This window comes from Dama dama, chromosome 8, assembly GCF_033118175.1.
Source record: "Dama dama isolate Ldn47 chromosome 8, ASM3311817v1, whole genome shotgun sequence".
Lineage (NCBI taxonomy): Eukaryota > Metazoa > Chordata > Mammalia > Artiodactyla > Cervidae > Dama > Dama dama.
This window is the reverse complement of record NC_083688.1, coordinates 37,202,960-37,230,230: the sequence shown is the minus strand read 5'-3', so window position 1 is coordinate 37,230,230 and position 27,271 is coordinate 37,202,960. Positions and strand designations below refer to the sequence as shown.

Here is a 27,271-nt window from a genome sequence, read left to right as displayed (position 1 = left end):
CTACTGGGGGAATCCAATGCATATAATGAATGCATAAATTTTATTAAATTTAATTCTTTGGAAGTATTGGCAAGCTATTGTTGACATTTATGTTGCTTAATATTCAAGAAGCAGTAAAAATAAGACATTCTCATGCTTTCTTTAAAGAAGCTTATTTTTCAGCCAATGCAGAGCCAGTTTCTCTTTTATTTCATTGTCATTCAGACACAAGATTTTTTCCATTTCAGTTTGCAAGTGAATTTCTATTTTATAGGAACTTCTGATCCCCTTATTTTCTTCCTCTTTTCTCTCCTTCATTTCCTCCTTCTGGTCCCTCTCTTCAAAAGTCTCTGTGTACTAAGACTAATTAAAATGGTTCAAAAATGACTTCAGCAATAAGTGCTAGGAACCCAAAGGAGAACTATATTCCATAAAACCATTAACCACAACAATATTTGTATTTAATCATTTTTATTCTGTTTAATTTTAATACTTGATTATTTTATATAGATCAAAGGTGATATTTTGTTTAACAATAAATTTTCTGTGCAAAAGTATTTTTTAAGTTTTTGAAAGTGAATCATCAGTATCATCTTTTTGGGGATATATATATATATAATGGATTGCTTTTAAAAGCATTCCATCTGTAGTTTTCCATCTCCAATAAGGGTGCACTCAGGCCAACTGCAGCAGGAATGCAGTGAGATATTTGGAAGGATTTCTATGTTGTTGTGGCTGGCAAACCCTGGGGTGCTTTACTAAGGCAGAAAGCTCTTTCTCTGAAGTTTTTAGGAACAGAATGAGTAACTTGTCTGGGAATAATGCCATCTTGAAATCTGAAGGACAGGCTGGAATTTCCAGATCATTTAATATAGTTCTACCTTATCACTTGCTTATCAAACTTTCAATGCATTCATTGATAGCCAGCCTCCTACAAAACACTGAAATAATCAACATGTGGCTTGCCTGCCTTTCTCTGCAGTGCAATGTTGCTCATAATGTTACCTGAATCCTTACCAGGCAACTGGTGATTTATCTCCCAAAGCCTATGAACCATACACCATGGGAAAAATTAAGTGAATTAGCATCATCCTACGTAGACTTCTTTAGTACATAAACACTTACATAGTTACACTGAATTCTCACAAAACAACTCTGAGGAAGACATTCTTCCCATTTTGCAATAGGGGGATAAACCAGCTTATTCAAGGCAAACCAGCTGACTCCAGATCTGTTCCTCCTGCCAAGAAACTAAGTTTTTCTATATTGTCCAATAACTCCCAAAATTAACTGCAAAGGATGGCCAACTGGGATTTACAAAGATCACTGCAAAACAGGCAGGGAAACTGTTTTAGCACTAGGGGAGAGGCAGGACTTTCCCCAGCACTCCTCACAATGTGGTGAACAGCCAGCTTCAGAATCTGACTGTGTCTAAGCCCAGGATTTCAGATTTCTCTGAAGCATAGTAGTCTCCCCTAACCCATGGGGTATACTTTCCAAGACCACCAGTGGATGCCTGAAACTGCAGAATGTACAGAACCCTATATATACAGTTGATCCTTGAATTCAGAGATCTGGGGCACCAACCCCTGTAGCTGGCAGGCTCCTCTGTCCATGGGATTCTCCAGGCAAGAATACTGGAGTGGGTTGACAATTCCTCCTCCAGGGGATCGTCCTGACCCAGGTTTCGGACCCAAGTTTCCTGCATTTCCTTCATTGGCATGTGGATTCTTTACCGCTGAGACATCGGGGAAACCCATTACCATCTACTACTGCAGTATACATTTACTGGGGAAAAAAAAATATGTATAGCTGGATGTGTACAATTCACACCCATGTTATTCAGGGGTCAACTATACCATGCTTTTTACTATACATATATACCTTTATATTTTAATTTAAAAATTAGGCACAGTAAGAGATTGACAATGATCATAAAAAATAGAATAATTATAGCAATATATTGTAGTAAAAGTTATGTGAATGTGGTCTCTCTTTCTCAAAGTATCTTATTGTACAAGTTTGACAACTTTTCCATCTTAACAATGCACTCATTATGCATTGCTGCTGCAATTTTTGCAGCTTGAGATGCAACAGCAAAACTAGTAAAATTTTCTTTCTTCCTTCTTCACAGTTTTACAACTGGAAGATTCATTCTTACTGTAGGTCTTAGCAATCTCAGCATCCGTTTTTCTCTCTCCTTATTAAGTCAGAAACTTTTACCTTTTCACTTAAAGGAAGCACTTTACAACTCCTCTTGGGCATGTCTGAATTGCCAGAATTACTACTGCTGTGCATTGGGTCCATTCAGTTCAGTGCAGTTCAGTTCAGTCGCTCAGTCGTGTCCGACTCTTTGGGACCCCATGAATCGCAGCACGCCAGGCCTCCCTGTCCATCACAAACTCCCCGAGTTTACTCAGACTCATGCCCATTGAGTCGGTGATGCCATCCAGCCATCTCATCCTCTGTCATCCCCTTCTCCGCCTGCCCCCAATCCCTCCCAGCATCAGGGTCTTTTCCAGTGAGTCAACTCTTTGCATCAGGTGGCCAAAGTATTGGAGTTTCAGCTTCAGCATCAGTCCTTCCAATGAGCAACCAGGACTGATCTCTAGGATGGACTGGTTAGATCTCCTTGCAGTCCAAGGGACTCTCATGAGTCTCCTCCAGCACCACAGTTCAAAAGCATCAATTTTTCGGCGCTCAGCTTTCTTCACAGTCCAACTCTCACATCCATACATGACTACTGGAAAAACCATAGCCTTGACCAGACAGATCTTTGTTGGCAAAGTAATGTCTCTGCTTTTTAATATGCTATCTAGGTTGGTCATAACTTTTCTTCCAAGGAGTAAGCGTCTTTTAATTTCATGGCTACAGTCACCATCTGCAGTGATTTTGGAGCCCAAAAAAATAAAGTCTGACACTGTTTCCACTGTCTCCCCATCTATTTCCCATGAGGTGATGGGACCAGATGCCATGATCTTAGTTTTCTGAATGTTGAGCTTTAAGCCAATTTTTTCACTCTCCTCTTTCACTTTCATCAAGAGGCTTTTTAGTTCCTCTTCACTTTCTGCCATAAGGGTGGTGTCATCTGCATATCTGAGGTTATTGGTATTTCTCCTGGCAATCTTGATTCCAGCTTTAGCTTCCCCCAGCCCAGCGATTCTCATGATGTACTCTGCATATAAGTTAAATAAGCAGGGTGACAATATTCAGCCTTGACGTACTCCTTTTGCTATTTGGAACCAGTCTGTTGTTCCATGTCCAGTTCTAACTGCTGCTTCCTGACCTGCATACAGGTTTCTGAAGAGGCATGTCAGGTGGTCTGGTATTCCCACCTCCTTCAGAATTTTCCACAGTTTATAGTGATCAAAGGCTTCGGCATAGTCAATAAAGCAGAAATAGATGTTTTTCTGGAACTCTCTTGCTTTCTTGATGATCCAGCGGATGTTGGCAATTTGATCTCTGGTCTAAAACCAGCTTGAACATCTGGAAGTTCTCAGTTCACGTATTGCTGAAGCCTGATTGGAGAATTTTGAGCATTACTTTACTAGTGTGTGAGATGAGTGCAATTGTGCAGTAGTTTGAGCATTCTTTGGGATTGTCTTTGTTAGGGACTGGGATGAAAACGGACCTTTTCCAGTCCTGTGGCCACGGCTGAGTTTTCCAAATTTGCTGGCATATTGAGTGCAGCACTTTCACAGCATCATCTTTCAGGATTTGAAATAGCTCAACTGGGATTCCATCACATCCACTAGCTTTGTTTGTAGTGATGCTTTCTAAGGCCCACTTGACTTCACATTCCAGGACGTCTGGCTCTAGGTGAGTGATCACACCATTGTGATTATCTGGGTTTTGAAGATCTTTTTTGTACAGTTCCTCTGTGTATTCTTGCCACCTCTTCTTAATATCTCTGCTTCTGTTAGGTACATACCATCTATTTCTGTCCTTTATTGAGCCCATCTTTGTATGAAATATTCCCTTGGTATCTCTAATTTTCTTGAAGAGATCTCTATTTCCCATTCTATTGTTTTTCTCTGTTTCTTTGCATTGATCACTGAGGAAGGCTTTCTTATCTCTCCTGGCTATTCCTTGGAACGCTGCATTCAAATGGGATGCAAAGTTTTTCTTTTCTTTCCTTTTCTCCTTTGCTTTTAGCTTCTCTTCGTTTCACAGCTATTTGTAAGGCCTCCTCAGACAACCATTTTGCCTTTTTGCATTTCTTTTCCATGAGGATGGTCTTGATCCCTGTCTCCTGTACAATGTCATGAACCTCCGTCCATAGTTCATCAGGCTTTCTGTCTATCAGATCTAGTCCCTTAAATCTATTTCTCACTTACACTGTATATTCATAAGGGATTTGATTTAGGTCATACCTGAATGGTCTAGTGGTTGTCCCTACTCTCTTCAGTTTAAGTCTGAATTTGGCAATAAGGAGTTCATGATCTGAGCCACAGTCAGCTCCCAGTCTTGTTTTTGCTGACTGTATAGAGCTTCTCCATCTTTGGCTGCAAAGAATATAATCAATCTGATTTCGGTGTTGACCATCTGGTGTAGGTAAAATAAACATTAACTGAACACAATACGACAGCAGACAGATGAGAGGTCTGCTAAGTGACTAATGGTGGGCTACCTTGGAAATCAGTCCTGAATATTCATTGGAAGGGCTGATGTTGAAGCTGAAACTCCAATACTTTGGCCACTTGATGTGAAGAGCTGACTCATTTGAAAAGACCCTGATTTTGGGAAAGATTGAAGGCGGGAGGAGAAGGGGATGACAGAGGATGAGATGGTTGGATGGCATCACCGATTCAATAGGCATGAGTTTGAGTAAACTCTGGGGGCTGTTGATGGACAGGGAGGCCTGGCATTCTGCAGTCCATGGGGTCACAAAGAGTTGGACACAACTGAGCGACTGAACTGACTGACTGACTTTGGACCAAGAGATGATTCACATCCTGTACCGACACTTTCATCAAGCTACCCACAATGATGCGCAATTTTAAAATTATGAATTGTATATAATGAATTTTCCATTTAATGTTTTCAGATTATGGTTGACCATGAGTAACTGAAATCATGGAAAGCAAAACCATGGGTAAGGGAGGACTACTGCAATGGTATTCGTCCTTAGGCGTTTCACTTGCAAGGCAGTCAGAATCTTATAGATAAACAGTGACTATTCTTACATTAGTAAGTTACTCTCCCTCCATTCCACCATTTTGCTCATGACCAGAATAGATCATTCCTTAAGTCTCATCACTCATTTTCTGCACATATTATTATGCAAGTACTTAATATCTGTGGCAGAACAAGAAGCAAAGTACTCTTCTACTTAGACCTCATAATTACTTTGAAATTTCTGCCTCAGCATCTTTACTAGCACTTGTAAAGAAATGTAAATACATTAATGTTACAAAATGACTGGAGTTTGAATCATACATGTATGTTTGCCTGATGATTCAAAAACTATTAATCTGGAGTGAAACACCTTATCAATATGTTTCAATATGTACTTGGACAAATTCACTGTTAAAACTTAGATTAGCATTTGTTAAAGAAACATTTTTGCTTAGAATTTAAAATAATACATACATTAAATTACATTTAACATAGTTCAATATGTAGTCAGTGTTTATTAAATAATTTGTTATTATTTATTTAATATCATTACTACATGATGTCATGTAGTCTGTTTTGCTGACACTCTGACATACAGTAATGGTAAAATAAAAGTTATTGTTTTTGTAAGTCTAAAGAACATAATCCTATATACTCTTTTATTTTGTTAACTTTTACTTTTTCTTCTCATGGTAATTTGATCCATTGCTATTTTTTAAAAGACTTTGCAAGAGTAAAACAACTGAAGCTAAAATATATACAGGCTATACTGCAGTATTGTTAAGATGTGCTTATTATCCATTTCACTCTCAGATCTTATTTATTTCAACTCTTTTGTAGACTCTTCAAATTAATCTTAGTTTTCTTTAACATTAAAAAAGTTATTTATTAATATTTCCAAAATAACATGGAGATTAATAGATTGAGTGCAATCTTTTGCTTAATCTATTCAAGAATCACCCAACAAAAATGATTTTTAATAAATAATTCTGATTATAATTGCATATGTGTGTCACCACACATTTGTCACCACAATTAGGTTATGTTCTATTGGAGGAGCAAAGATTTTATTTTAGTAATTTGTACATTCATTTATTCATTTAACACTTACACATTATAAATATCAGGAGCTGGCCTCCAGCCACACTGGAATCCATGCATTTGTATCCGTTTTCTCCAGTATCACAAGGGACCTATTCGTCATCATCTCTTGCGTGAACTCTCACAACAGCCTAAGTTTTCCTCCCACCCACAAGAGAGCTGTGGGTTAATTTAAGACTGTCTTCAGCAGGAGATATGTTAATAGGATGCTGATTCATTAATTTCCCCATCCATCGTTCGTGGAAGAGATCAGTTTGTTAATTTTTCTGGATATAGATTTTAGAGTATATACAGATATTTATACATGGAAAGAGAGAGAAGGGAGAGCGACAGACAGAAACACTAGGGGACAAGAACTAAGGGAAAGAAGGACCACTAAAGTTATTTGAATGACTAAAACATTTAACCACACTGAAGGAAGAGTTATAATACAAATCTAGCTTATTTCTATTCACTTATAAGAAAAGATCTCAGTTAAACAGTACATTTTTGTTTAGTCATGTCTGACTATTTGCGACCCCATGGACTATATAATAGTTCATGGAATTCTTCAGGCCAGAATACTGGAGTGGGTAGCCATGCCCTTCTCCAGGGGATCTTCCCAACCCAAGGATTAAACCCAGGTCTCCCACATTGCAAGCAGATTCTTTACCAGCTGAGCCACCAGGGAAGCCCAATAAAAATATCACTTACCCTTAAAAATTGGTCAGAGTGTACCTATAAAATGTACTTGAAGGATAACTAGAGAGAATTTTGTAAAGAAAGAGTGGTGATTGAATCCAATTATGGTCAAGAGAAAATAACACTAGAGGATGCATTTTACTTTGTTTGCTTTAAAGCAGAAAGTGTACTTGATGTACCTCCAAAGAGGTGTCTACTTGATTGTTAGGAAATGGGGGACATAGTCAATAAGAGTGATAAATATTTATAGTATTGAACAGAAATGGAGTGGAAAACTACATTCATGGCACTGAGCCCTTTGACCATATTACAAAGAATATCTGTTTTGAAAAGAATTTTAAAACATCATAACTTTAAAGAAAAATCATTAGGGGAAGTATTTTACATTTAGTAGGTAGCCTTTTCCTTCTCCAGGGGATCTTCCCAACCAAGGGATCAAACCCAGGTCTCCTGCATTGCAGGCGGATTCTTTACCAGCTGAGCCACAAGGGAAGTTTTTTACATATCAATTTCTATTAACTAATATCTTTTTGTATTTTCTCGTATTTTTATTTCAGCATGTATTATTTTATTATACAGTAATTTATATAATATGTGGGAACAGAAAATATAAATAATTAAAAATAAATACCCATTTTATTGCTTTTTATTGCATGTAATTAATCTTATATATCATGAATATTTTCCTCTCCATTACAAATTCAAGACAGACTATGGGCCAAGACTCTGAACTCTGAAGTCAGAAATTCTGGAATTAAATTCTGCTACCTACTATTTGTGTGCTTTTGCTTACTCAACTCCTCAAAGATTTAATTGCCTTATACAAATAATGGGATGATAAAAGTAATATCTCTCTCATAGCACTGATGTACAAACTAATGAGATTACATGTAAAGAACTTAGCATAGTGCCTAGCACATACTAATGCTTATCAAATTATTTTTATCATTTTAATGACTGCATATTTATCTCATTATAATACTATACTCAAATTTATTTTACCAATTCACCTCCAACACTGCTTCCAAAGTTTGTCATTATTACCAAAGCTACAATCAACAATCTTATCACAAAATAGAATTTTTATTTTTTATGTACTTCTGGTGTAGGTGGAATTGCTGGTCAAAAGGCATACCCATTTGGAGAGCTTTTTAGTCACTTATATTTGGGACAAAGAAGATACCTCAGTTGTAGAAATATATTAATACATGCATGATAAAACTTTAACTACACACTGAAGATAGGAGTAAGGGAAAAAAAAATAGATTCATGACCTTATGCCCTTAGCTGAGCTAAGTTCAATCAAAAGAAACAATGTAGACTGCATGTAGGTGACTGGGATAAAATTTACAAAAGCCATCCATAATAGGTGAAAGGCTAAGCATTTCAGAACATTCCAGCCTTGGGATAGCAGCCTGAAATAATTAATCCTGGCACCAGTTCTTTCAGGAGAACATTGACAGGCATTATCCTATGAAGAGAGAAGAAAATCAAAATATAAAACACGTCAGTACCAAAGGAATGCTGAAATCCTGTTAAGTCTACACACAGAGCACAAATAATATTTTCATTTGTAAATGGAAGAAAAAATAACACAGATTAGGATACGTTCATTTAGAGGGCTGATAAATTCAAAACAATGGATCAATCAGCTTTTGAAAAAATAATATAAATCCAAAATAAAGTGAAATCTAATAGGATTTCAGCTATGTGTAACTCAGCAAGAGAAGAGATGGGCTGGAGGCTTAGTGAAGAACTGTGGAAAGTCAGTAGCCAGGCAAGAGTCATGGGAATGGGCATATGTCCTCTCTATTTAAACACACTCCTCCATGTTACAATGTGTCTACTCCACAACTGTGAAGTAATGTTGCCATGGGAAACTCCAAGGCCTCTTGAAGTTAAGAATTACAACTACAGAAAACTCTTATTTAAAGAAAGCAGAACAGTACATGAAATCACCTATGCAAAGCTTGCAACATAATGCATGATTGATTCCCTTTGTTCTAGATTTGTATGGAAGTTTCAAAATTTTCAACACAAGAGAAACTAAAAACAAACTAATGAAAAACCACTACAACAAAAGATGTATTTCTATATTCTTAATTTCAGATACTGGATATGTTTCTCTCTCTAGATATTGAAATATTAACACTTAGTAAAGCTAGTTTCTAGAGCTATAGAAACAGTAATGAAAAACAAAAATTTTAGGGTTCACTGAACCAGTGCATGGGGGGTAAGAAAATAGGTAAAAATACTACCTAGGTTTTTGTCTCTAAGATGGAATTAGAAAATCAACTGTAAGTGGATGTGGGCTAAACATTCTCAAAATAGAGGCTTCAAATAATCCCATGAAGGTAGGAGGCCTTATTCACGAATAGTTACTTCCTATTAAGCTCTTAGCTACTTGCTGTATATAAAATTTCAATAAATCCTTCCAACCATTTGATGAGAATACTACTTACCTACTTTAGATAAGAGAGTTTGTGTATCTTGTCCAACATTACACACCTGTTAAAAGGCAGAACCCAGATTCAAACTTAGCAATTTTTCTGTAATTTCAAAGCCTGTTACTGAAAACATGAAATTAAAAAAAGCTTGCTCCTTGGAATAAAAGCTGTAACAAACCTAGACAACATATTAAAAAGCAGAGACATCACTTTGCCAACAAAGATGCATATAGTTAAAGCTATGGTTTTTCCAGTAATCATGTACGGATGTAAGAGTTAGACCATAAAGAAGGCTGAGTGCTGAAGAATTGATGTTTTCAAATTGTGCTGGAGAAGACTCTTGAGAGTCCCTTGGAGGGGAAGGGGATCAAACCAGTCAATCCTAAAGGAAATTAACCCTGAGTATTCATTGGAAGGACTGATGCTGAAGCTCCAATACTTTGGCCACCTGATGTGAAGTGCTGACTCATTGGAAAAGATCCTGATGCTGAGAAAGATGGAAGGTAAGTGGAGAAGAGGGCGACAGAGGATGAGATGGTTGGATGGCATCACTGACTCCAAATACATGAGTTTTAGCAAATTCTGGGAGATAGTGAGGGACAGGAACGCCTGGTATGCTGCAGTTCATGGGATTGCAAAGATTGGACATGAGTTAGCGACTGAACAACAACTGAAAACACTCTACTAACTAACTTTTGGTTAGAGACAGGAGCTCATTTCCAAGGTGGAGCAGACTTATAAATGGCTGCCTGTTTAAATTTCAGATTTGTATCTGGGATCAAAATATATTATATATAATCTTGATACAGGAATATCAGGCATCACTCTCATTTAGCAAACTTCCAGTTCAACTGTAAATTGTAAAGCTTAATAACTCAGCCAATAAATTGTAGGAGAGATTTACCTACCTATAGCTCAAATGGAACTGATCTCTGTTTCATTTTAAAAATTAATTAATTAATGCCATTAAAAGACTGAGATGTAGAATAGGCATGAGAACGTGGATGATTAAAATGGAGGATATAAAATCAATGATAAGGACTAGGTGAAGACATTTCAAGGATTAATGATTAGAAAGAAAAAGTGAAATGTGATGACTGGGAGTAAAAATAGGATTCTGAGAAATGTTAAGACCATGTGGTTGCCAAGGAAACACCAAATCATGCTGTGGATGACCTACCTAAGAGAAATATTCATCACAGAGAAAATAAATGATTTTGAGAGAGATATAAAGACAATCATATTCTAAAGCAGCATATGGGGAAATAAGACATACTAGAACATTTGGTTTTTGAATGCCTGGTAACAAAGAAATGTTTGGGAAAAAATAGCAATAGATTTAAGAATGCCAAGGTTGGAGAATTGTCTGTATAAAGGAAGAAATACCAGAGAGCAATAAATGCATTTTCAGTAAAGGGCACTGGAGGATAATTATCTAACAGAGAATACACAGAGACTTTGCTGGTGTCACTGAGCATCAATAATCAGAAAAACAACCTTTGTGCTAACTCGCCCATAACAGAATTACTTGAAGTCCTGAATAATTTTCTGATTTGCAATACTAGATTTGTAGAATTAATTTATTTATACCTATCATTTAATACATTCTGCATTGTCAGCCACCAGGTGACTGCTGATACTGTATTTATAAAACAACATGCAATTACTAACATTACTGTCACTATAGATAGGAGAAGATATGAGCAAAGCACAGTACAAAGAAATGCATTTTTCTATTAAAAACCGAGCTATTTGGTTTATCTCTACCTATCACATGGCACCAAGCCCAATGCCTTCTATATACTACTTGATTATGAATTCCACTGAACAAAGCATTCATACTAACTACTCACAATGATAAAGTGGGAGTACTTTTAGAATAAGAAATCGGGGGAACAGTTGGAATTTTATATATGTGTATATATATATATGTAAACTATTTAACATTGTTTATATTTTCTCAGATTTTTATAACTTTGGTTGATAAAACTTAATTTTTAACGGAGCACATTTTTTTTTTTAATGGTGAAACTACTTGAGAATATCATTAATGGTATCATCTACACACAACTAATTTCTCACTAACTCCTGTCAACATAAGAAAGAACTGCTCTTTGATTTACTTGACTCTCTTACTCGATAAATGTAGAAGGTGTACACGCTTACACACTGGGTTGGCCAAAATGTTTGTCTGCATTTTTCTGTAAGGCCTTGCAGAGTGTGTGCTCCAATAGAGCATCCTGTACTTCTCAGAAAGAATTGTAAAAAAAAAAAAAAAAATACAAAAAACAAAAAAACCCAACAGATTTTAAAGAAATACATGGAAATTCAATTGATCCAAAAAAAAAAAAAAAAGAGAGAGAAATCTATACTTAGTAAAGATACCACTGTGCTTAAAGGGAAAGAAATTTATTGCATATAATATCCAATTTATTCTTGACAATTGCAAACGTTCACATTTCTTTCCCACATACCATTTTCAGATTTTCCTCACTCATGGAATCAATCAGCTTCATCTCAAAAAGCATATTTCAAAGAAACTGAGCATTAAAATGCATCACTCACCTATTTCATTAGCTCAGTTTGGAGCAATATCAGTAATACTATTCTGAATTTTTATAAAAACTTTTCTTTAAGGATAAAGTTTAAGGAACTGTTTAATAAATAGTGATATAAACCATATAAGTTTTAAAATGCAGCTTGGTCAAGATTTCAAATGTAGGCCTGGATTTTAGTTTGATCTAAATAATAAAAACTACTCCATGGTAAAATATGAATATATTCTATTTGATTTAAAATAAAAATGAATTCCTTGAGATAAGTTGCCAGGTGTTCTGGATTCTTCATATGAAAAGAGCTAAAATAAAACAAACGACATTCAAATACCTTGATTCACTATTCATGAGTCTAGTCTTGTGTTATACCTTATGCTTTAATTTGAGGAATATCTTTAAATGTGCAATATATTTTAGGTGATAGCTTAGTTAACTACTTGTTCTTTTCTCTTTCCCCTACTAATTTCACAATACAATGGCAATAGACTGGTGGGGGCACTGCATGTGACTAGGCAGCTTCTGGTACCCGTCAATTCATGTCAAACTACATTTATCTCTGCATTTTCAATCCTATTAATTAAAAATACAAAGACTTATTCAAAGTGTTACAACAATCACCGCAAAATTACTTGGCCTCTAGATATATGAAGACCTTGTCTTGTGACCTTGTCGAGTACAATAATTTTTGAAAAATGACACTCTAATTGGAAATGCTTTCCTTAATTATATTGGCTGCTTTCAGTATGAGGTCATCATTTAAACATGTGTTGGTGTTTTGAGTGAGGAGTGTGTGTATACGGTTAGGTGGACTTGCAAGGATGAGAACCTTAGAAGCCAGGGTGAAAGTGCAAGTGTTAGTCACTCAATTGTGTCTGACCCTTTGTGATCCCATGAACTGTAGCCCATCAGGCTCCTTTGTGCATGGAATTCTCCAAGCAGGAATACTGGAGTGAGTTGCCACTTCCTTCTCCAGGGGATCTTCCTGACCCAGGGATCTAACCAGGGTCTTCTGTACTGCAGGCAAATTCTTTACCATCAGAGCCACCAGGGAAGCCTGAGAAGCCAGGAAGACAGTATAAATGATCTATAATGTGTCAGAAAAACAGTATTTTTATTTATCATTTCTTGTACTCTCAAGTATTGTCCATATTACTTTTGTATAAGCAAAATAGGCATAAAATACGGATAGGCAGCTGTTGCAGTGCTGGAGTCTTTTTTCTGAAGAATTGGAGGCTGGTTGAAATATCACATTGTCCAAGGTCTGAGCATACTCAATAGCAATCATCATAACCCAGGCCCGCTTAAAGTACAGCATCAAAGTACTGTTGTTTGTTGATGGAAAAATACAAAGCCTCTGAATTATCCCCATTGGCCTTGGGGTAAACCGACTCATGTGTCAGAAGCAGTTCAACTCTGTGCCTTTTTTAGCACAACTGTACTCAGATTATGACTTCCTTTCCGAAGGTAAGAACAGCTCCGAGGTACTGCTGATCAGTTTTATTAGTTGGTTTCTAAGCACCTGACAAGACACGGAAGGGCCACCTGGCTTCTCTTGGCAGCTAGAGTATATGGTATCTTGTGCTATAATATTCATCATATACATCCTTATAGCGTTGTCACCTCACAAGAATAAATATTGTCATTTTATGGTGACTAGGACATTGCCCTGCAAAGCTGGAGGTGTAGCCAAAATATCTTTGATCAGTGAAAGAGTATCATTCAGGTAGAATAGGAAAAAAGTGCTATTTTGCACAAGACAATTATACTCTGTAGCAATGTGTATTATCAAATGGCCTTTTTGAAATGCTGAGTTGTACAGAGCATTGAGAAGAACTAAATCATAATGACTCATCTTTGGAGAACAACTTGCTTACATATTAGAATTTAATCAATTTGGATATAATAAATTTGCACAGCATTTATTTCAGCCTCATTCTATGGTCATACCCTGCAGATGCTAGAATGCCAAAACCTATACATGCCCCCATCCTCTTGCAGATAGGGTTCTGGAAACCATGTTTACTACTTTCTGCCATTTAGAAAGAAATGTGTGAAAGTAGCTCCAAATGAATATTGATGATAGAAAACAACAACAATAATAAGGTGTTTTAGAGTTTAAAATATTCAAAGAAATAAAATATATGACAACTGTACATGAGTCAGGAGGGGATATAAGTGAAATTAATGTGGTTTAAGTTTCTTGCATTTCTAGGAAGTGGTAAGAGGATGTACGCAGGTTGTAATCACTAGCATAATCACAAACAGGCCAATAAAAGAATGTACAACTAGCTATCTAATAGAGGTAATTTGAAATTAAAAAATAGTTGATTAATCCAGATAAAGGAGAGAAAGAAAAGAACCATGAAGCACTTGGACAAATATAAAACAATAAGATGGTAGATTAAAACCTCAAGGTAAATGAATTACAGTAAATGGAAACAGACAAAACAGAACAAAATTGTCAGACTGGAAAAAGAACAAAACTCAATTCAATGTTGCATAAATTGCTTATGACTTAAAAGAAAATAAAAGGGACCAAAAGCAAAGATAAAGGAAAATGGATACATCATGTGAACACCAGGGAAAAGAAAGTCGATAAAGGTACTCTAATATAAGACAAAGGAGGTTTTAAGACATCACCACAAAAAAGATGAATATTTTGTAATTATAAAATAGCCAAATCAACCAAGGACATATGATCATTTTGAATGTGTTTAGTATAACCTCAAATATGTAAAGCAAAAATTGATAGAATTAAAAGAAAAATTAGATAATCACAGTAGGAGACTTCAACTCATAGCCTTCAGAAATTAATCAAATAGGCTAACAAAAAATCAGTAGGAAATAAAAATTTAAAAATACAAATTGAAAGTTGATCTAGTACATATAGATATAGAACATGACTCAAAAAACTGAAGGCTACACATTATTTTTAAGTGTAAATGGGATATTTGGCAAAATGAAAGAGTTTACCTCAGACCAGAGTAGAGAAAATTTTTTAAAGCCAGAATAATAACAAAACTATAATGTAGAAAAACTAAAATGTTTAGAAAGGAAATATATTCTACTAAATAACCTACGGATCAAGAAGGAAATCACAATGGAAAAAAAATTAAGACCAAATGACAATTAAAATGGCATATTTGTGAGATGGAGATAAAGCCATAGTTATAGAGAAAGTTATTGTCTTAAATGCATATATTAGAAAAGACTCACCTTCTATAGAAGGAAGATAGGAGGAGAATGCCATATAAAACTCAAGGAAAATAGTACAAAGTAAATAAGAAAAATGATTAAAAAAATCAGTATGATAGCAAAGAATTATTTTCTATTTCAACAAAGACAAGGGTTGGCTTTTCAAAGTGACTTTAGAAATGATAGAGCCTAGCTCCTTGGTATATAACCAAGCTAAATGTCTATCAACAGTGAAGAGATAAAGATGTGGTTTATACATACAATAGAACTACTCAAGTCATCAAAAGTGAAATAATGCCATTTGCAAAAACATGGATGGACTTAGAGGGTACCCTGCTAAAGTGAAATAAGCCAGACAGAGAAAGACAAATACTGTATGATATCACTTATATGTGGAATCTAAAAAACAAAAGGAACTAGTGAATACAACAAAAATGAAGCAAATTAATAGATACAGAGAACAATGTTATGGGAGGTATTTATCATCAAGTATAAATTACAAACTATCACTATTATTGCTTTTTAGAGTTAATAAACAACTTTTTTCCCTTTTCTTTAATACTAAGATTATAGCAGCTGGATGAAAAAGGAAAAACTGTTCTTTAGCCTATGTACAGTCAAGAAATTAAGAAGATAATGTGGTGTTGTCTGTTTACCTAGATAAAAGGACACACATGACCTAGAGCATATTCACCAAAACTCCGCCCTGCTGAAGCCCGTAACAGAATCATCTGGGTTTGTATTTTGCTCTGTGCACACCTCAGGAGTTCCAAGAAGGCAGCCAAGCCCTTAATATCACACAGGGTACAAGGGTGAAAGCCATATGAATTCTACAGCTCTTCCTGACTCTTGCCAATGCCTATACTCACTGAAGAGGTATGGCCATGAGGCCTGGAAGCAGATGGGATAGCTGGAGTGACTTTTAGGGCAACACAGGGAAAGAGGAAAAGTTTTCTTGATACTGGAAAGAGGTCAGGATTTAGAAGGTTCACTGAGATACAGAATCTGGCAAGACAAGGGGGTTTCTGTACAGTGCAGCCAGACAGGCTGGATGGTTTGCCCCTAGTTCTCTTAGAGATTCGTGAACACCAACCATGGACTAGAAGTGGTGGAGAAGCAGAGTCTAAAAGGACCAAACTAGCTGGCAAATGGCCTTCTCCATGTCATCCAGTAAGATCTAATGATCCATGACTAGAACTATGATCCTCACTCTCCTTTGGCACCATCTAAGATCCCAAGCATTTGCACAACGCTTGGGACAGGAGGGCTTCCTTGGCGGCTCAGCTGGTAAAGAATCCGCCCGCAATGCAGGAGACCTGGGTTTGATCCCTGGGTTGGAAAGATCCCCTGGAGAAGGGAACGGCTACCCACTCTAGTATTCTGGCCTGGAGAAAGAGTTGCAAAGAGTTGGACATGACTGAGCAACTTTCACTTTCACTTTCAACTTGAGACAGGAGAGCAAAAAAGGTACAAATTACCAATATTATAAATGAAAATTACATGTAAAATAATTAAGATACCATAAACAATACCAATAAATCTGCAAATTTAGAAGAGCAAGACAACAATCTGGGAAAACACAACATATTAAAAACATATCTAAGTAGAAATAAAAATCTAAATACATTCAATAAATAAATTTAATTTATAATTGAACAACTTGCCACAAAGAAAACATTAGGCCAAGGTGCCATCCTAGAATACTCTCCTAATCATTTTTGATAAAGAATACCAAACCTAAACAAACAGGTTTGGTATGCAAAATTTTCAACCAAAGATTAAAAGAAGGAAAATTTCCAAAATTATTTTATAGGGTCAAATGTCTCATAAACATAGATGTTGGACAATGAATATGAAACAATGAATATAAACTATTAACAACCCAAGTCCAACAACATAGAACAAAGATGATAACATCATAACCCAGTTGAATTTATTTTGGGAATTCAGGACTGGTATAATAATCAAAAATAAACAAATCTCCTGACCATATTAGCATCATAAAAAAGAAAAATTATAGGATTATCTCAGTAGATGCTGTGACAGATAGAATAATGTTCCCCTCTCCTGATGATGTTCACACCCCCTCTTCAAAATCTATGAATATGTTATTTACATGACATCCGGTCCCATCACTTCATGGCAAATAGATGGGGAAACAGTGGAAACAGTGAGAGACTTTATTTTCTTGGGCTCCAAAATCACTGCAGATGGTGACTGCAGCCATGAAATTGAAAGATGCTTGCTCCTTGGAAGAAAAGCTATGACCAACCTAGCCAGTATATTAAAAAGCAGAGACATTACCTTGCCGACAAAGGTCCATCTAGTCAAGGCTATGGTTTTTCCAGTAGTCATGTATGGATGTGAGAGTTGGACTATAAAGAAAGCTGAGCACCGAAGAATTGCTGCTTTTGAACTGTGGTGTTGGAGAAGACTCTTGAGAGTCCCTTGGACTGCAACGAGATCAAACCAATCAATGTTAGAGGAAATCAGTCCTGACTATTCACTGGAAGGACTGATGCTGAAGCTGAAGCTTCAATACTTTGGCCACATGATGTGAAGAACCTACTCACTGGAAAAGACCCTTTTGCTGGGAAAGATTGAAGGCAGGAGAAGGCAACAACAGATGATGAGATGGTTGGATGGCATCACTGATTCAATGGACATGAATTTGAGTAAGCTCCTGGAGTTGGTGATGGACAGGGAAGCCTATTGTGCTGCAGTCCATGGGGTCGCAAAGAGTAGGACATGACTGATTGACTGAACTGAACTGAACATATATATAATATACAAATTATATATTATATATACATATTACACATATTTATATCTTATTTTACATATTTATGGGTTTTCCTTGTAACTCAGATGGTAAAGAATCTGCCTGCAATGCAAGAGACTGGGGTTTGATCCCTGGGTTAAGAAGATCCCCCGGAGAAGGGAATGGCTATCCATTCCAGAATTCCATGGAAAGAGGAGCCTGATAGGCTATGGGGTCCATGGGGTTGTAAAGAGTCAAACACTACTGGGCGACTAATATTTTCACTTTTACTTTCCTCTGAGGATGTACATACTCAGTCTTCAAAACCTATGAATATGTTACTTTACATGGCAAGAAAAATTTGCAGATGTGATTAGGTTAAGGACCTTGAGATGGACAGATTAACCTGACATACCATGTGGGTGCATTTTAGTAACATGAGTCCTTAAAAGTGAAAACCTCTCCCAGCTGGGGTCCACGAGATACAATCGGAGAAAGATGGAACCCTGACCTCCACCTGCCTCCACCCATACTGGCTTTAAAGATTGAGGAAGGAGGCCAAAAAACACAACAGCATCTAGAAGCTGGAAATACTCCTCAGCTCACAACCAGGAAAAAATATATATATATGGGGACCTTGGTTATTTAACCACAAGGAACTGAGTGCTGCCAGTATCTAAAATGAGCAAGAAAACTGGTTCTCCTCTACAACCTCTAGTAATGAAGGCAGGTCTGTGGACACTCTGATTTTAATCCTGACTCATGCCAGGCTTCTGATGTAAAAAGTGTAAAATACTGTATTTTTCTTAAGCTATTAAGTTTGTGGCACTTTGTTATGGCAGCAAAAGAAAATTAATACAAAGATCTAAAAAGCTTTGATAGATTTTCATACCCATTCATAACTTTTAATATTATTTGCAAAATAATAAGTAGTTTTTTTAATCTGATGGAGCATGTCTATAAAAAACACATTTATATAAACATCATACTTAACAGTAAAATATTGAAAGTATTCTCCCTGGGATAAGGGAATAGACACAGTTGTATAATATCACAACATATCCAACGGTTTTCTAGAGGTCCTAACCAGTAACAAACTGAACAAAAGAAGTAAAATTTATAAAGACGGGAAACAAAGACTAAAACAGATAAAATGATTGTGAATACCAAATTCTAAAAGAATCCAAGGGAGATAATTAGAATTAAAAATTTAATTTTTTTATATTATTCATTTCACTGGGTACAAGGCTATATAAAAATTAATTATATTTTTATATATCAGCAACAAAATATTAGAAAACTATTTTTTAAATGATGCTATTTATGAGAGGAAAACATTAATACATACAAATTATCCTGTCCAAGATATACAATAACTCTTCACATAAAACTATAAAAAATGATTGAAATGTATCAAATAAGGCCTAGTTCAAGTTGCTTATTTTTCCTAGTGTTCTATACTTTCAATTAAATATAAAATTTATGATACTAATTCTAAATTGTATATGAATATGTATAAGTTCAAGAGGAAAAAATACAATTTTAAAGAATCATTTTGAGAGTGTACTCTATAAATTATCAAAACTTAACATAAAGCTATGGGAATTATGATAGTGTGTTCTTCTCACAAGAACAGTTAAATAGACCAACACAATAAAATAGAGAATACAGAAACAAATACTAGATCCTTGAATTATAATAAAGTGATACTCAGTTCAGTTCAGTTGCTCAGTTGTGTCCGACTCTTTGAGACCCCATGGACTGCAGCACGCCAGGCCTCCCTGTCCATCACCAACTCCCGGCGTTTACCCAAATCATGTCCATTGAGTCAGTGATGCCATCCAACCATCTCATCCTCTGTCGTCCCCTTCTCCTCCAGCCTTCAATCTTTCCCAGCATCAGGGTCTTATCAAATGAGTCAATTCTTCGCATTAGGTGGCCAAAGTATTGGAGTTTCAGCTTCAGAATCAGTCCTTCCAATGAATATAACTCAGATTATTTGAAAAGGGAGAGTGTTTTCATTAAACGGTGCTGAGTGAATAGGAAATTCATGGTTTAAAAGAAAGACTTTTATATCATACCATCAACATTAATTTCAGCTATATGGTACATCTACATAAAGAAAGTGAAAGTGTTAGTCACTGAGTTGTTTCCAGTTCTTCCTGACTCCATGGACTGTAGCTCCTCTGTCCATGGGATTCTCCAGGCAAGAATACTGGAGTAGGTTGCCATGCCCTTCTCCAGGGGATCTTCCCAACCCAGGGATGCAACTGAGGTCTCCGGCATTGTAGGCAGATTCTTTTACAATCTGAGTCATCAGGGAAGCCCACATCTACATACAAAAACTAATCAAAAGGCTTCTGGAAATTAACATGGAAAAATGCCTTACAACCTTATGTTGGGGACAGCCAGGCTGAAGAATATCCTTTGGAATACGCTCTCTGACTACAGTGCAAATAAATTAGAAATCAATAAATTAAGATATCTAGGCAACTAAACAATACAATATATTGAATTTAAATGACAATTATAAACACAAAAGAAATCAGAAAATACTTTAACCTTAAAGATAATTAAAATGCAACATAAAAATGTTAAGATGCAACTAAAGCAATAGTTAGGGAGGATTTTAATTTAATTGATTATATTAGAAATAAATGTCTTGTATAAATAAATGTCCAGTATATAATGACAATGAAGAAGGAAATGGCAGTCCATCCAGTATTCTTGCCTGGGAATTCCAGAGAACAGAGGAGCCTGGTGAGCTACAATACATGGGGTTGCAGAGTCAGACACGACTTGGCAACTAAACAATAACAATATAAGGACAAACCAAGATTTATGACAGGATTCTGCATTTGTTTAACATAAAATTTTATATAATTTATCATACATTTAGAATAATGGGTAGTGGTGGGAAAAACAATATTTTCATTGCAAAATGATAAAAAAACTTACAGCAAAGTAGGGATGGGAACTTCTTCAATGTTATAAAAGGCAAATATTAAAAAATTATAGCTAACATGATAGGCAAAGTTTAACATCTGAATATCATCTCCCTAAGATCAGAAAAAAAAAAAATGCAAGGACTCTCTTTCATCAGTTCTGTTTAACATTGTACTGGAGGAACTAGTCATTGCAGCAAGAGAAGAAAAAAAATAGGCATACAGTTAAGAAAATAGTTGTCTTTGCAGACATTATCATGTACATAGAAAACCCTACTAACTGTACCAAAGAGCTTCTTGAACTTATAAGGGAGTTTAGAAAATTCATGGAATGCAAGATTACTCCAAAAAATTGAATATATTTTTATGTATAAGCAACATATACTTAGAAATTAAAATAAATTAAAATTAAATTAAATTATAAAACAGTACCATTCACAATAGTTTTAAGAAACATAAGTAATTCAGAAATAAAGTTAAAGACATATATGTGAAACTTGTCCTCAAAATCAACAAAACATTGCAGATACTCAATAAAACAGCTTAACAAACTTGAAAAAGTACACATTATAAGAAGTATGCTATCAGACTACTACTATGCTATTAAACTAGAAATTTATAAGAGAAAGATTACTCAAAAATATTTGGAAAATGTCCAAATATTTGTAGATTAAACAACAGACCAAAATAACTCATGGGTCAAAGAAAAGCCTTGGGAGAAATTTAAAAATATTTTGAAGTAAATGAAAATGAAAATACAACCTTTCAAAATTTATGGAAAAGAGTAGAAGAGGTGCTTAGAGGAAAACTTATAGCATTAAATGCATATATTAATAATAAGGTTATTATTAGTAATAAAAACCAGTTCAGAAATCAACAGAAACAAAATACTTGAGAAAATCAACAAAGTCAAAAGTTGGTTCTTTCAAAACAAAACAAAACAAAAAATAATAAAACTGCATTATATTTTAAAAAAAAGAAAAGAAAAAATCAATATAATTGATAAATTTCTAGCCATACTAATCAAGAAAAAGAGAGAATATATAAATTATTAATCTTAGAAATGAAAAAGGTACCATCACTACTGATCCCACGGACATTAAAAGGAACTAAAGAAATATTATTAACAACTCTATGCTCACATATTGATAAAGATGAAATGCACCAAGTCTTCAAAAGACACAACATATCACAACCCACAGAAGGAGAAACAGACAACCTGAATAGCCCTGTATCTACTAAATACATTGAATAAATAATCAACAACCTTCCGAAACAGATCAACAGGCTCAAAAGGCTTCACTGGTGAATTCTATCAAATATTAAAAAAAAGATACCAATTCTGTCCAATCTGTTCCACAAAATAGAAGCAGAGGGCACACTTCCTAACTCACTATATAAGGCTAGCCTAACTTCTAATACAAGAAGCTTTTAATATAAGAACTACAGCCACAGCCATTGCAGTACATTGCGCTCCATAGAGACAGCGCCGGGGCAAGTGAGAGCCGGACGGGCACTGGGCGACTCTGTGCCTCGCCGAGGAAAAATAATTAAACATGGGCAAAGCAGATCCTAAGAAGCCGAGAGGCAAAATGTCATCACATGCATTCTTTGTGCAAACTTGCCGGGAGGAGCACAAGAAGAAGCACCCGGATGCTTCAGTCAACTTCTCAGAGTTTTCTAAGAAGTGCTCAGAGAGGTGGAAGAGCATGTCTGCTAAAGAGAAAGGAAAATTTGAAGACATGGCAAAGGTGGACAAAAAAAGAGAAATGAAATGAGAAATGAAAACTTATATCCCTCCTAAAGGAGAAACAAAAAAGAAGTTCAAGGATCCCAATGCACCCAAGAGGCCTCCTTCGGCCTTTTTCTTGGTTTGTTCTGAGTATCGTCCAAAAATCAAAGGTGAACATCCTGGCCTGTCCATTGGTGATGTTGCAGAGAGACTGGGAGAGATGTGGACTAACACTGCTGCCGATGACAAGCAGCCTTATGAGAAGAAGGCTGCTAAGCTGAAGGAAAAGTATGAAAAGGATATTGCTGCATACTGAGCTAAAGAGAAGCCTGATGCAGCAAAAAAGGGAGTTGTCAAGGTGGAAAAAAGCAAGAAAAAGAAGGAAGAGGATGAAGATGAAGAGGATGAGGAAGAAGATGAAGAGGATGAGGAGGAAGAAGATGATGATAAATAAGTTGGTTCTAGCGCAGTTTTTTTTTCTTGTTTATAAAGCATTTAACCCCCCTGTACACAACTCACTCATTTTAAAGAAAAAAAAATTGAAATGTAAGGCTGTGTAAGATTTGTTTTTAAAACTGTACAGTGTCTTTTTCTGTATAGTTAACACACTACCGAATGTGTCTTTAGATAGTCCTGTCCTGGTGGTATTTTCAATAGCCACTAACCTTGCCTGGTACAGTATGGGGGTTGTAAATTGGCATGGAAATTTAAAGCAGGTTCTTGTTGGTGCACAGCACAAATTAGTTATATATGGGGACGGTAGTTTTTTCATCTTCAGTTATCTCTGATGCAGCTTATACAAATAATTGTTGTTTTGTTAACTGAATACCACTCTGTAATTGCAAAAAGAAAAAGAAAAAAGTTGCAGCTGTTTTGTTGACATTCTGAATGCTTCTAAGTAAAGACAATTTTTTTATTAGTATTGTTGTCCTTTTCATAGGTCTGAAAATTTTTCTTAAGGGGAAGCTAGTCTTTTGCTTTTGCCCATTTTGGATCACATAAATTATTACAGTTTATCTTTCATATAGTTAGCTGATAAGAGCATTTGTCTGCGCAGCCTGCATACCCATGATGAGCGTAATAAAAGTTGAATTGAGACTGTTTTCATCCATAACTGAAACTTAAATCTTGACCAGTTGATAGAATAGACTTTTGGACTCTGTGGGAGAAGGCGAGGGTGGGATGTTCTGAGAGAATAACATTGAAACAAGTATACTATCAAGGGTGAAACAGATCACCAGTCCAGGTTGGATGCATGAGACAAGTGCTCAGGGCTGGTGCACTGGGAAGACCCAGAGGGATGGGATGGGGAGGGAGGCGGGAGGGGGGATCGGGATGGGGAACACATGTAAATCCATGGCTGATTCATGTCAATGTATGGCAAAAACCACTACAATATTGTAAAGTAATTAGCCTCCAACTAATAAAAATAAATGAAAAAAAAAAAAAAAAGAACTACAGCCAATACCTTTCATGAACACAGATGTGAAATTCTTCAGTAAAATCTTAGGAAATTAAATTCACAATGTATAAAAATAATTATATACCATGACCAGGTGGAATTTACTCCAGCTATGGAACACTGTTAATGGATCAATCAATTTCACCTATCACATCAAGAGGATAAAAAAGAAAGGTGATATGACATTCTTAGTTGCAGGAAAATCATTTGAAAAACCAACCCTCCATTCAGGATTAAAGCTCTCAGCAAACTAAGAAAGAGAGGAAACTCCTCAACTCGATAATGAACATCTATGAACAATCTAATAGCTAATATATTTATTGGTAAGAAATTTGGTGCTTTTCCTTTGAGACTGAGAACAAGGTAAGTCCTGTTCAACATCATACTGGAAGGCAATAAGACAACAAAAGCAAATAAAACGTGCACAGATTGGCAAGGCATAAATAAAACTCTTGGTTTGCAGGTGACACGACTGTACATGTAGAAAACTCCAAAAAATAGAATAAAAAATTTGCCTGAAACTAATAAGAGATTATAACTAGGATGCAGGATACATGATTAATATGCAAAAGTCAGTTTCTTTCTTATACACAGCAATGAGCAATTTACATTTGAAGTTAAAAACATAGCATTTACATTAGTGCCAAGAAAATAAAATACTTAGGTATAAATCTAATAAATTATGTATTATGAGTAGATTCAATATTGTCAAGATATAGTTCTTTCCAACTTGATCTACAGATTCAATGCAATCACAATCAAAATCCTAGCAAGTTACTTTGTGGATATGGACAAAGTTAATCAAATATTTTTATGAAAAGGAAAGAGACCCAGAATAGTCAATATAAGTTTGAAGAACAAACTTGGAGGACTTATACTATCTGACATCAAGAGTTATAAAACTGTAGTATTCAAGGCAGGGTAATATTGGCAAAGGAGCAGACAAATAGACCAATGGAAAAGAAGAGAGTCCAAAAGGACTCACACATATACATTCAATTGACCTTTGATGAAGAAGTAAAGGCAATTCAATGGAGAAAATACAATCTTCAACAAATGGTGCTAAAACAACTGGATATTCACACGCAAAAAAAAAAAAAAAAAATGGATCTAGACAGAGACCTTGCACCCTTTACAATAATTTACTCAAAATGAATCATAAAGTGAATATCTGTGTCCCTCCAAAATTCATACGCTAAAACCTAATACCCAATGAGATAGTATTGGGAGGTGGGTTTGGGGAGGTGCTTAGGTCATGTAGGTGAAGTCATCAAGAATGGGATTGATACTTTTGTGCAAGAGGCCCTAGAAAGCTCCCTTGCTCCTTTCACCATGTGAAAACACCGTAAGAAGGTGTTATTCATGAGGAAATGGGCTCTCCCCAGACATAATCGGCTGGCACCAAGCTCTTGAACTTTTCAGCCTCCAGAACTGAGACACAAGTGTTGTTTATAAGTCACCCACTATATGGTATTTTTATTATGGCAGCCCTAATGGACTAAGAATTAAATGAAAAACACAAAGTTATTAAACTGTAAAGATAATGCAAGAGGAAATCCTAGTAAACTTGTGTCTAGCGATGCCTTTTTAAATACAGCACTAAAAGCATGATTCATGAAAGAAAAATCGGTAAGTTGGACTTCATTAAAATTAAAAAGCTTTGCTCTGTGAAACACACACTCTGCTAACCAAAAGTAGAACATTTCATTGGTAAGCATAGTGGCATAAAATGAAGAAGCAACTACCTTCTTGCTAATATATGCACAGATCCTCATAGACAAGAGTTTAAAGCTATGGGGCTTGATGGAATTTGGTGGTGCCATTCTCACTGCTCCGATGTGTCTGCCTCTATAATGGCTGGCTGCAAAACAAACACTGAATGCTATTTTGTCTTTTTTTTTTTTTGTAAAAGCAAAAATCCTCCTTGGATTTCTTTCAGTTAGTGCAAACATATACTAATATAGATCAATAAAAGAGAAGTGGCATGCAGCAAAGTTTTAGAAAGCAGGGGAATTCCTGTATTGGGAACTTGGTACTTCCTGTTCAGTTTTTTGAAATGTAAAACTGTTTTGAGAAATAAAAACCTATTAATAATAATTTTTTAAAAAACCCAAGAAGACCAATTGAGACCTATACCATGTTCATGGATTAGAACATTCAGTATTAATAAGATGGCAATAATGCCAAAAACTGACCTATAAATTGAACACAATTCCAATCAAAAAACAGTATTACTTTTATAGCAATGGATAAGGCACCAAAACTTATGGAAAAATGCAAAGTACTATTGATTCAAAAGAATTTTGAAAAAGAAGAAGATTGTAAGACTTGGCAATACATGACTTCAAGACTAACTGTAAAACTAGAGTAATCAAAACAATATTTTGGCTTATAGACGGTGACACTAGGGAGAACTGTGTTCAACATCAGAGCACAGTATCTTTTTACTTTGGTAACTCAGAGTTGATGCGGACGCAGGGGAGTTCTACAAGAAGTGAAGGAGGGTAGAAGGAGCACCACTACCTACCTTGGGATGTTTTTCTTGCACAGAACTAATAGGACCTGAGAAATAATAATAGAAGTAATACAGGATTGATGACACACCCTCAGTGAACATCTGCAGCTTTGTGCCAGGTCATGAATGTCAACTTCTAACGCTCTAGAGGATTTTTACTCCTTCTTTCCATCCATATCATTAATAATCCCCTAAGACCTCCTTATTCTCATTCAGGCCACTTTCTGAGGAGGAGTCCCAACTCCTCCAAACTCCGTGTTACTAGGTATGCCCTGACACTTTCAACCTCCCTGTGAGCACAGGAACCTGGAATGAAGCTGGACAGAGGGAAGCAATACACAGAACATGGGGTGTGATTTTTGAGACCAGGGTTTCAGATTTTGCTCTGTTTTAGTTTCTAATCTTTACAGTGTCTCATCATTAGGCCTCTTTTTCAATCTGAAAATTGAGGAACTTGGGCCAAATGCCTAAGAAATACACCCTAAGTTTCTACGGTTTTATGATTCTATGGATAATTTAAGTGACAAATCCAAATTATAACTACTGTTGAAACTGCACAGACCACACCCCACTATCTTGGTAACCTTAGCACTCCATGTAGAAGCCAGAAACAATTCTAAATTGCATCTTACCTCTTTTACTTACAATGAAAAACTGTTCTATGATTATGAAGATTCCATGGTAAAGAATTATCTGTTTTCTCAGTTGGTCATATTTCTTTCAAAAGTATTTAAGAGATAATTCTTTTAAATGGTCATTGACATTTCGAGGTCAACGTTT

General features: G+C 35.8%; 1 pseudogene; it reads left to right on the top strand.

Annotated features, from left to right (window-relative positions):
- The first annotated feature begins 22,239 nt into the window (after nt 1-22,239).
- On the top strand, nt 22,240-22,968 carry LOC133060448 (high mobility group protein B1-like; annotated as a pseudogene).
- Nucleotides 22,969-27,271: the final 4,303 nt, after the last annotated feature.